The sequence below is a fragment of the Oreochromis aureus genome, linkage group 13, assembly GCF_013358895.1.
Source record: "Oreochromis aureus strain Israel breed Guangdong linkage group 13, ZZ_aureus, whole genome shotgun sequence".
NCBI lineage: Eukaryota > Metazoa > Chordata > Actinopteri > Cichliformes > Cichlidae > Oreochromis > Oreochromis aureus.
This window is the reverse complement of record NC_052954.1, coordinates 25,808,089-25,817,316: the sequence shown is the minus strand read 5'-3', so window position 1 is coordinate 25,817,316 and position 9,228 is coordinate 25,808,089. Positions and strand designations below refer to the sequence as shown.

At 39.2% G+C, this 9,228-nt stretch overlaps 1 pseudogene; it reads right to left on the bottom strand.

The window, feature by feature from the left end:
• Window positions 1–325: 325 nt before the first annotated feature.
• LOC116325719 lies at window positions 326–8,877 on the bottom strand (annotated as a pseudogene).
• Window positions 8,878–9,228: the final 351 nt, after the last annotated feature.

Below are 9,228 nucleotides of genomic sequence, written 5' to 3'. Positions count from 1 at the left end.
CTACTGCAATATTTCCTTAAAAGGTTGCGATAATCAGGTCACCTGCTGGCTCTTCCCCTAGATACTATTGGCACCGATGACTAATTGTGTAATACATCTTTTATAAAAAGTGTGTATCTGATGGGTCTTACAAAGCAAACTTTATAATGCAAACACACGCACCCAAACACGTCCAAGAGTGCTTTATACAGTTCTTGAGCTCACCTGTGTACTTCATAGCTTCAAGTGGTTTTCAGACAACTACATCAGTCAACTCAATTATTGTGCTGTATTCACGTCGCCAAGTTTAAGGTATAAAAATTAAATTACAAAAGATAAATCTAACTTCATTTTGTTTTTATGCCACTTTATTTCTTCAAATGATCACCGTCATTATTATTTGTGTACATTTAAGAAAACTCAGATTAAATATTCAACACATTAAAAAGGGAATTAAAATACATTTGATTCATCAACACAGCAGCTGAAAAAAGAAATTACATGGTCAATGTCATCCTGGCAGCAGTTCCCTCACATTAAAGCAAAATCATAAACATGTTTGATGGGATTTGGAGACGTTCCCTCTCAGACTACTTATTTCTGGGAACAAACTTGAGTTTTACAGGCTTAACTGGCTGAAACTTCCAGTCAAACCGAAGTGGAATCTAAAAAAAAGAAAAAAGAAATGGATGTAACATCAGGGACAGGACAGCAGAGTAGTATGACCGTCTGAATGTGGAGGAGTGTTGCTCTTACCATGGTCTCTTTGCATGTTTCCAAAGTGTACTTCTGCAAGAGACAGACAATAACCATTTTCATGACAAGGATGGCGTAGCGCATCCCAACGCAGTTACGAGGGCCGAGTCCAAATGGCATGTACGCGTATGGGTTCACCTCTTCCATGCTGTCTTTACTGAACCTGCAGATACAGATCAAACAAACCTTTAAAAATGTAGATATGTAAAGTCAAATAATTCTCATTGTATTGAGCCATGATTTTTAGGCAGCCCTATGTAGACCTACAACATAAAGAGTAGGGAGGCATAGGTCAGGACAAAAGTATTCCATTACTTCTAAAGCTTTGAGGAGCTCCTCCTGCAGAGCCATCTAAGCCATCTAAGCATAGTCTTGGCCAGGAATTAGGGACCCATTGGCCAGTCAGATCTTACAGCAGGGAAGAACCTATGATCACAGTGGTACTTAGGTAGAAGCTACACTGGATAAAAAGTATTGAAGAAAACCAGTCCCACAATGCAGCACTCTCAGTCTCGGGGAAACCAGCCAGCTTCCCAAACAACAATGACTCAAAGCAGACAGCTGCAGACAACACTGCAGAGGTTTTGGAATGCCTATCTGGCTGCTATTCATTTAAACCACATAGAACATCAGTGAAGGGACCTACATATGGCACCTCATTGATCTACCAAAGACAACAGCAACGCATAATGTCCCAGGTTTCACTAACTACTCTGTCTTGTGGAGGGCGACCAGGTTCTTCATAACCTTGTGATGACACACCTACACGCACATTTACCTCTCTGGTCTAAAAAGCTCAGGTGAGTCCCAGTAGCGTGGGTCTTTGTGCAACACCCACACCGGAATTCTAATTGTGGTTCCTTCAGGGATGGTGAGTCCATTCACTTGCACAGTTTTTTTGCACACCCTGTTGAGGCGAGGGGCAGTGGGAATCAGTCGCATGGATTCAAGTATAACTTGGTCCAGGTACTGTAGACCGGTCAGCTCTTCATATGAAATGGTTGCCTAGGCAAAATATAAAGAAGAAGGCAAACATAAAAATAAAATATGCAAATGGGGTCCACCACTGACTCAAGGATGGCAACAAATTATGTGATGAATTACTGTACATCTTTCTTCAGGTTAGCATCAATTTCTTTGTGCAAGGTCTGCAACGCATCAGGGTTGGTGGCCAGATTATAAAGGATGTTAGTTAGAGTGGTACTGGTGGTCTCGTAGGCTCCAAAGATGAAGACCAAGGCCTGGGAAAGGATCTCATGTTCAGTCAAACCTATGAAAAAAAAAAAAAATTCATGATCTTATTTAAGCGTAATCAGTAACTAGTACTTCTAACTTTCTCGCCCCTGCGGTCAGTTAGAGTTATGGTTAGGGTTAAAGCTGGTGCTACTAATTCCTACAGGTGTCCTGAATTTTCTGGAGTCTTGGAACACACTGTGGTACCATACCCTCATGAGCATCAGTTGAACAGTGTTGTACTGCAGAAAGTAGTGTGTTACTACAAAAATGGCAAGAAAAAGGCAATTAAGATGGAGGAGAGACAGACTAACATAACACTTACAGATGTGGGTCTTTCTTACAGAGAAATTGTAAACAAAGTCAGACCCAAAGAAACAACTGAATTCGAGGACAAGTTTCTGTGAGTTAACAGCTTGCATGATAGGCAGCTCACAGGACAACAGCTTAATAGTGGTCGTAGTTATTAGGAGTTGGGATGGTGTGTGTTGCTGTCCTGTCATTTCCCTTTTTTTCGGCGCAGGCAGGCAGGACTGTGATCCTCTGAATTCCCTGGCACACCTGTAGGGCATCAGGCATCATCAGCTGGGGCCATTTGAGGAGCAGCACAGCTGCTCTCTGGTGTCGGAGTATTGCCTCATCCACAAGTGGTAACGTGTTGGTTTCTTTCTGAATATTCGTCACCCTCGTCAGCCTGCGCCGTCACTAGCCCGCACTCTATTTGCCTCATCCACCAGCTCCTCACACCCCCTGGCCCAGCCTGTCACCAAACTTGTGGCAAGTAAGCTCTCCAACTCACTCACCTCACATAGTCCTCGTCTTCCTCTCACCGTGTCTATTCTCTAATCTCTGCTCCCTTGCCTTCCCATAGACTGTTTGAGTCCTCCACCACTTATAACGGCAAGGAGTTGAAGCAAGAAAGCCATCGGTAAGATGTTAGAATAAGCCATAAAACACTGCCATTGGACTATTGAAGACTGGAAGAAGGTATCGACTCATGAATCAAAATTTGAAAATTTGAAATCTTCATTTCATCATGCAGGACATTTGTACGCCATCAAGAAGGCAAATTTTTGGTTCCACAGTGTGTGGCATCAACTGTCAAACATGGAGGAGGAAGTGCGATGGTCTGGGGCTGTTTTGCTGGATCCAGGTTCAGTGACTTGTACAGAGGGAGAGGCACCCTGAACCAAAACGACTACCACAACATTCTGCAGCGGCATGCAACACCCTCTGGTATGAACCTAGTTGGTCAGGGGTTCATCCTACAGCAACATAATGACCCAAAACATAATTCCAAGCTTTGCCAGACTACCTCAGGAAAAAAAAGAACAAGATGGTAACCTTGAAATCAGGGAGTGGCCAGCACAGTCTCCAGACTCAAACCTTTGGTTTGGGTTGGACTTGGCAGAAGAGTGAAACCAAAGCAACATACAAGAGCCACTCATTTATGGGAACCTCTGCATCAGGTATGAGAAGAACTTTCTAAAAGAATATTCGATAGTTTTTGTTTTATTGTAGAATGAATCCCACAGGTGTGTTCAGCTGTTATATCTGTCAAAGGTGGCTGCTTTGATGGGTCAAAAGTTTAGAATACATTTTGGTTCATAAATTGATTCCATGATTTCTTTTTTTTAAACTCCAACTGCATATTTGTAATATTCATTCGTTTCATTTCAGAGTGCAATGAGACATTAAACTGCATCATTTTTAATAAAAAGATACAAGAACTGATTTCCCTGTTCTTGTATTATTTTTCTATGCTTTTAAGATTAATACTAAAACTTTCTGTGATGGAGTGTGGTTTGTGGGTCAGCTGCAGGGGAAGGGTGTAGCAGCAGGTTCAGGGTGTGGTGTCAGAGGCTGCACACACCTGAGCTCCATCATCCAGTCATGGCTCCCCGATAAAGGATGTGCTGGGAACTGAGGTAGGAAGTGTGTGTGCTACAGGGCAGCTGAAAAGTTGCTCAGTGAAACTGTACATTTAGTTAAGGGTATGCATTGGCACCAATGCATACCCTTAACCTCGATTCTTGTCTTCTGTAGTTTACATTCTGGCTGAAGCTCTACATGTTGACCTGAGATCCAACTTGGTTAATGTAATTTTTTATAGCCACATTATCAAAAATGTTACCATAGCTAGGGTGGCTCTATAAATATTTACAGGGATGTCATAGTGATGTGTAGAGCCCTTCAGCTGATTATCATCCAGCTCCTGGCTTATAATATATGATACTGACTGACTGGTCTTTTGAGACATTTGATCTCACGAGAAAAAAGTGTGTGTGTTAAACCCTGATCCTGAGTTGTCTAAAGTAAATGTGACATAGGTGACTGGGTTATTCTGGATTACTTCTGTGGTAAACACATACCTTTACTTGGTTGTTCTTCATCATTCTTATACGTCTTTTCTGGGATCTCACTCTCAATCAACACCTGCAGGAAGTCTGCTCGAGCCTACATCAGAAAAGACAATATTCAAATGTGCTCACATGTGAATGATTGAGAGTCAATAGCAGAAGAAAAATATCAATAATGTTTGCGGTGTGCATAGACTGTATATAAAAGGTGGCAAATGATTCCAGGTATTGCCCTAAATGATTTTCCGTAGCTTACAGGGAGCGAGTCCTGTGGTTTCAAAGCTAGATGTATATGGAAAACAACCTTCTCTTGTCTCTCATGTCTGTAAACATTTCTGATGAGCTGATGGCCTCTGTGACTAGTTTCATGTCCTTGTCGATTTAATGCTTACAGATTTGTCTTCATGATGCTGGTTTTTAAATTTCTTGAGGAGGTTGTAGAAAAAGTCAACACTGTCCCTGGGTGTGATTTCCATGTTCAGGAACTTTGCCAGACGTCCACCAAAGGGAACTGCCACTGAAAGGAGACCAGACCGAACAAGCAAAATTTGACACCTGCAGATACCATTGAGTTTGCTTTCTGAAAACAACTCAATTAAATGAGTTTTTAAAAGTCAAAAGAAGGACATACTTATGAATAAGAAAAGCCACATTTTGAATTTAAGGAACTTTTGGACTTGAACATTAACAGGATCATTTTGATTGTTTATGGAGTCTATCTCCACACTGAAAGAAGCACTGGTCACAGTGTCTAAACTGTAAGGAGCCACAAACCTATGAGAGTTGGAAAAGACAAGTGGTCAGTGCATTATTTATTTTAGGATGAACAATTTAATATGTTTGCATATTTCTGATTAACAACATACTGTTTGACAGTGATGGGTTCATCCAAATTCATTTCCTCAAGTTTTGCAACAAGTCGTTCTGCATAGCGAGCAACGAGGGGGAAAACCTTTTTTATATAATGGAGACAAAATAAGAAAATTATGTTATTAATATTCTGTATATGTTAAATGTCTGTTGGAAAGAAAACAGATCAAAACACACTGATGATGTTGGTACATTTTTTTGTAAACTCGTTTTCTCTAGTTTAAGAACTTTAACAATGTTTGTACAGTAGCTGTGAAAAAAATAAGAACATATAATGGGAATTGCTGGCTTTTGTTTTTGTACTTCATTTTGTATATAGTTTAATCACATTAGTGGTTATGTCTTGATGCATGCTCAATCATCCAGGTATTGAAATCCAGAAAAGTTGATTCTGTTCTTCTGGACGTAGCGTTTTCAGTGGGGGAAATGTTTCACCACCTTTCACCCACTGAAACAAACTTTTTGGGATATAAGTGGTTAATGAACTTTAGATATGATATCAACCTGTTTCAGTCTTCCACTGGTGAAGCATGGAGACACGCTGTTGCGAATTCGTTTCCACCTTTCATCTTTGACTACTACAACAGCGTCTTCCATAGGTCCGGTGAAAAAACCAGCATCCTGTGAAAAGGAAATAATAACTCTCAATGTTTGCTTACATCTCCAACATCAGTTTCCACGTATAATGTAATGTAGTTGGTATCTTCTCTTTGTTGGCTCTATGTTGATTATTCATATGGAACAATCTTTGGCTAGATCAACACACATGGCTACATGCAACAGTGGAAAGTAAACAAACAACAAATACCAACATCACCATACATAAGCACTACAGTGCAAAGAGGTTTGAGTAAAATGTAATCATTAACCCGTCCTCTTTCTCCAGGTTTGTTTGATAATATAGATGTGGGGAAATATCTGATATTTGTTAAAAATATCTTAACTACTACCACTGCTTAATGATGATTGATTAAATAAGCATATGTCAGAAAACTGTTTCAAAGTACACCACTCACTAGTACAATGCTGATAATTTATATTGATTATATATTATATAATATATTTATATATTGTTTCTGGGACAGAAACAATAATGTGATGATTTCAATTGGTTTAAATTAGGGCTGTCAAAATTAACACGTTAACGCAAATTAATCTGCCATCGCGGTCAACGCGATTAAATTTTTTAACGCATCTGGAGTGCAGAATGACTCAAAATCCCTGAAATATTTCTGTTAACACATTTTGGGCAGTTTGTCCAAGTAGAGTTACCTTCACACATGCACAAATGGGCAGTTGATCTGTTAATGACGGGCAGCTGAACCAATCAACTCAGTATGGAAGATGATAAACGCACATTGGCCCTCTCGATGGGAAATTTGAGTAGTAAAAGAATAACAAGACGGAACAGTCGACCGACAAAGTATTATGCACGCTGTGCAAGAATGAATTTTCTTTTCATCGAAGCACTTCCAGCTGAAAATATCACATTGACCCGAACCATACGTTAGCCAGGGGTGCTGCTAGCACTTTGGCCCAACTTGCGACAAACCACTCACGGAGCATCGGGGACTCAGTAAGTCCACCTCTGAAATATTGACTGACACAGTTGCCAAGAGGATTGCAACAAACTGCAGACCTATTACTATCGTTTAGAAGACGCGCATAGCTTTGGTTCCTCATTTCAAGGACTTGAAGTGACTCTCAAGAGTGACAGAGAGAGTGGATAAAAGTTTACTGAGTTTTTTGTTAACATGAATTTCAAGATGTTCAATAAACATGTTAGGTGTGTATATTTTCCTTTTTTCGCGAGTCTGTTTGCTCATGCAAAATGAAATGGGATTAATATAGAATAAGAATGAATGATATTTAGTCGTGATTAATCAAAATTAATCCACAGTAACCCTGTGTTGGATCAGATTAAACATTTTAATTGTTGACAGAACTATATATATTATATATTAGTGTATACTTAACTATTAGTATATAGGTTTTTTTTATAGTTGTATTTCACAGGAGAGAACCTGTGTTCAGAGACTGAAGGAAACTATTCAAATTCTCTTTGAATTTAAGCACACATTCTTTGTGTTTATTCTGCATTTACTTCATTATATTGCATAAATTTCAGTTACAAGCTTAACTAAAAGTTTTAAAGTAATTGACCAGGCTATTGATCAAGTCACTGTGATTAATGGTGATTAATTACAGAAAGTTGTGAGATTAATTAGTTAATTTTTAATCTATTGACAGCACTAGTTTAAATACATAAACCCTTCCTACAATTAGCTTTGATTCTGTCATACAGAGTGAGATAGATGTTAAACATCTGTCTTTGTTCTGTAGTTTTTTGTGAAACAGTGAAGTGTGTTTCCTGGTTTGCTTCATGTTCTTCAGCTGCTGTGTTGGCTGATGTAACCCTTGAGTAATATTACTTCTTTTACATTTCATGTGGTAACAGTCTTTCCTGTAGTGCTGCTGACACTATAAACTGGAGAATTTCCTAAGTTGCTTTCAAAATCACTGCTAGCAATTTTGTTAATGTAAAAAGTGAGAAAGTATTTGTATCCATGTTTTGCTAATATTTTACGTTCTATGGAGAGTGGCAGGACGTCCAGAGGTTTCATGAAATCTAATAAATGATGCAACTTAACAGATATCTGAGAGCAGATGTCAGCATTGTACTACATCTGATTTGCTGAATTTTCACTCTGGTATATGATGGAAAGAGGAGCTTCTTACCCTGCGGTTGGTGAACACAGAGTAGCACTCCTTCACCATCACAGTTTTAACAATCTCAGGGTCGGCCACCATTAACAACGGCGTTCAGTCCATCGTACAACCTGCAAAAAAAAAGAAAACAGCCGTTTACAATAACACAATTCATGGCTAATTGTTTAAGGCATTTTTGTTTTAAACACCTTTTTTTTTTTTTGCTTTAGACCGCAGCATTATTGACAATGAATTCAGAATTGTTCTATTTTATTTTTATTTTATTTATTCTTTTTTTGGGGGTTGGGGCTCACAAACATATTTTAACATGAGTGGACTTCCTGGTTGATGAAGTAAATACTCACCCCAGACGTCCCCATACTTGGCATGGCACTCTAGGTCAAAACCAAGAATTCCCTGCAAAAGTTATAGGAAAATGTGTTTTAGTGTCAATATGCCACTGAATAGGACATGTGCATTCAAAATACAGAGAAGTCAGGCAGGTCATTGATAGTGACGATTGATAAGGATATTAAATATTTCCTCCTCACTTCTCAAAGATCAAATCAGTCAGCTCCTCATATCTCAGTCTCTAAGGTGAGTTTGGTTTCTGTGCGTACCTTTCTTATGCCCAGCATCGTTCCAATATAAGGCAGGGGCCTCGGTCCAGGTATCCCCAGCTTTCTGAAGAACCGATATGGCCATAATCCGTACCTGTGCCACAAAACAGAGAAAATCTGAAATCGTCAGTTGGACATTAAAACAAAAGAAATACAGGAGAAACAAAATTCCACGACGAGTGGTTTGACCGCGACATAACATAAGGGCCCGATTGTCTTGCAAAACAGTAGTCGAGGAATACTCACAGTAAAATCAGCGTGAAAAGCAGGACCAGCAAAGTCCAGGTGGTTGCTGAAAACAGCGTGAAAAACATTGCGACTTCTTTCTGACAAAGCGCTACAGGTGATTCTATTTTTATGATGTTTGTGTGAAACTGTTACAGCTGCGCATGCTCAGCACTTTTGTGTAACCTTTCCCACAATAACACAGGAAGAGGAAGGAGATAAAACGCTGGTGTAAAGTTAGTGATATTGGTCACATGTATCAGTGTGCCAAGGGCAACTGCTTAGTAAATGCACGACCTATTTGACACTGGATTTACTAGTACTTTTACACACCTGTGGTGTTTATTCACTGACAAAAATGCACAGAATTTAATGAAGTCGTTTATCTTAAAACTGTGGAATTGTAATTAGAATTTAAAATACAATTACACAAACATTCATCATTTGAGTATAAATGTTTCAATTTCTTGTCAGTT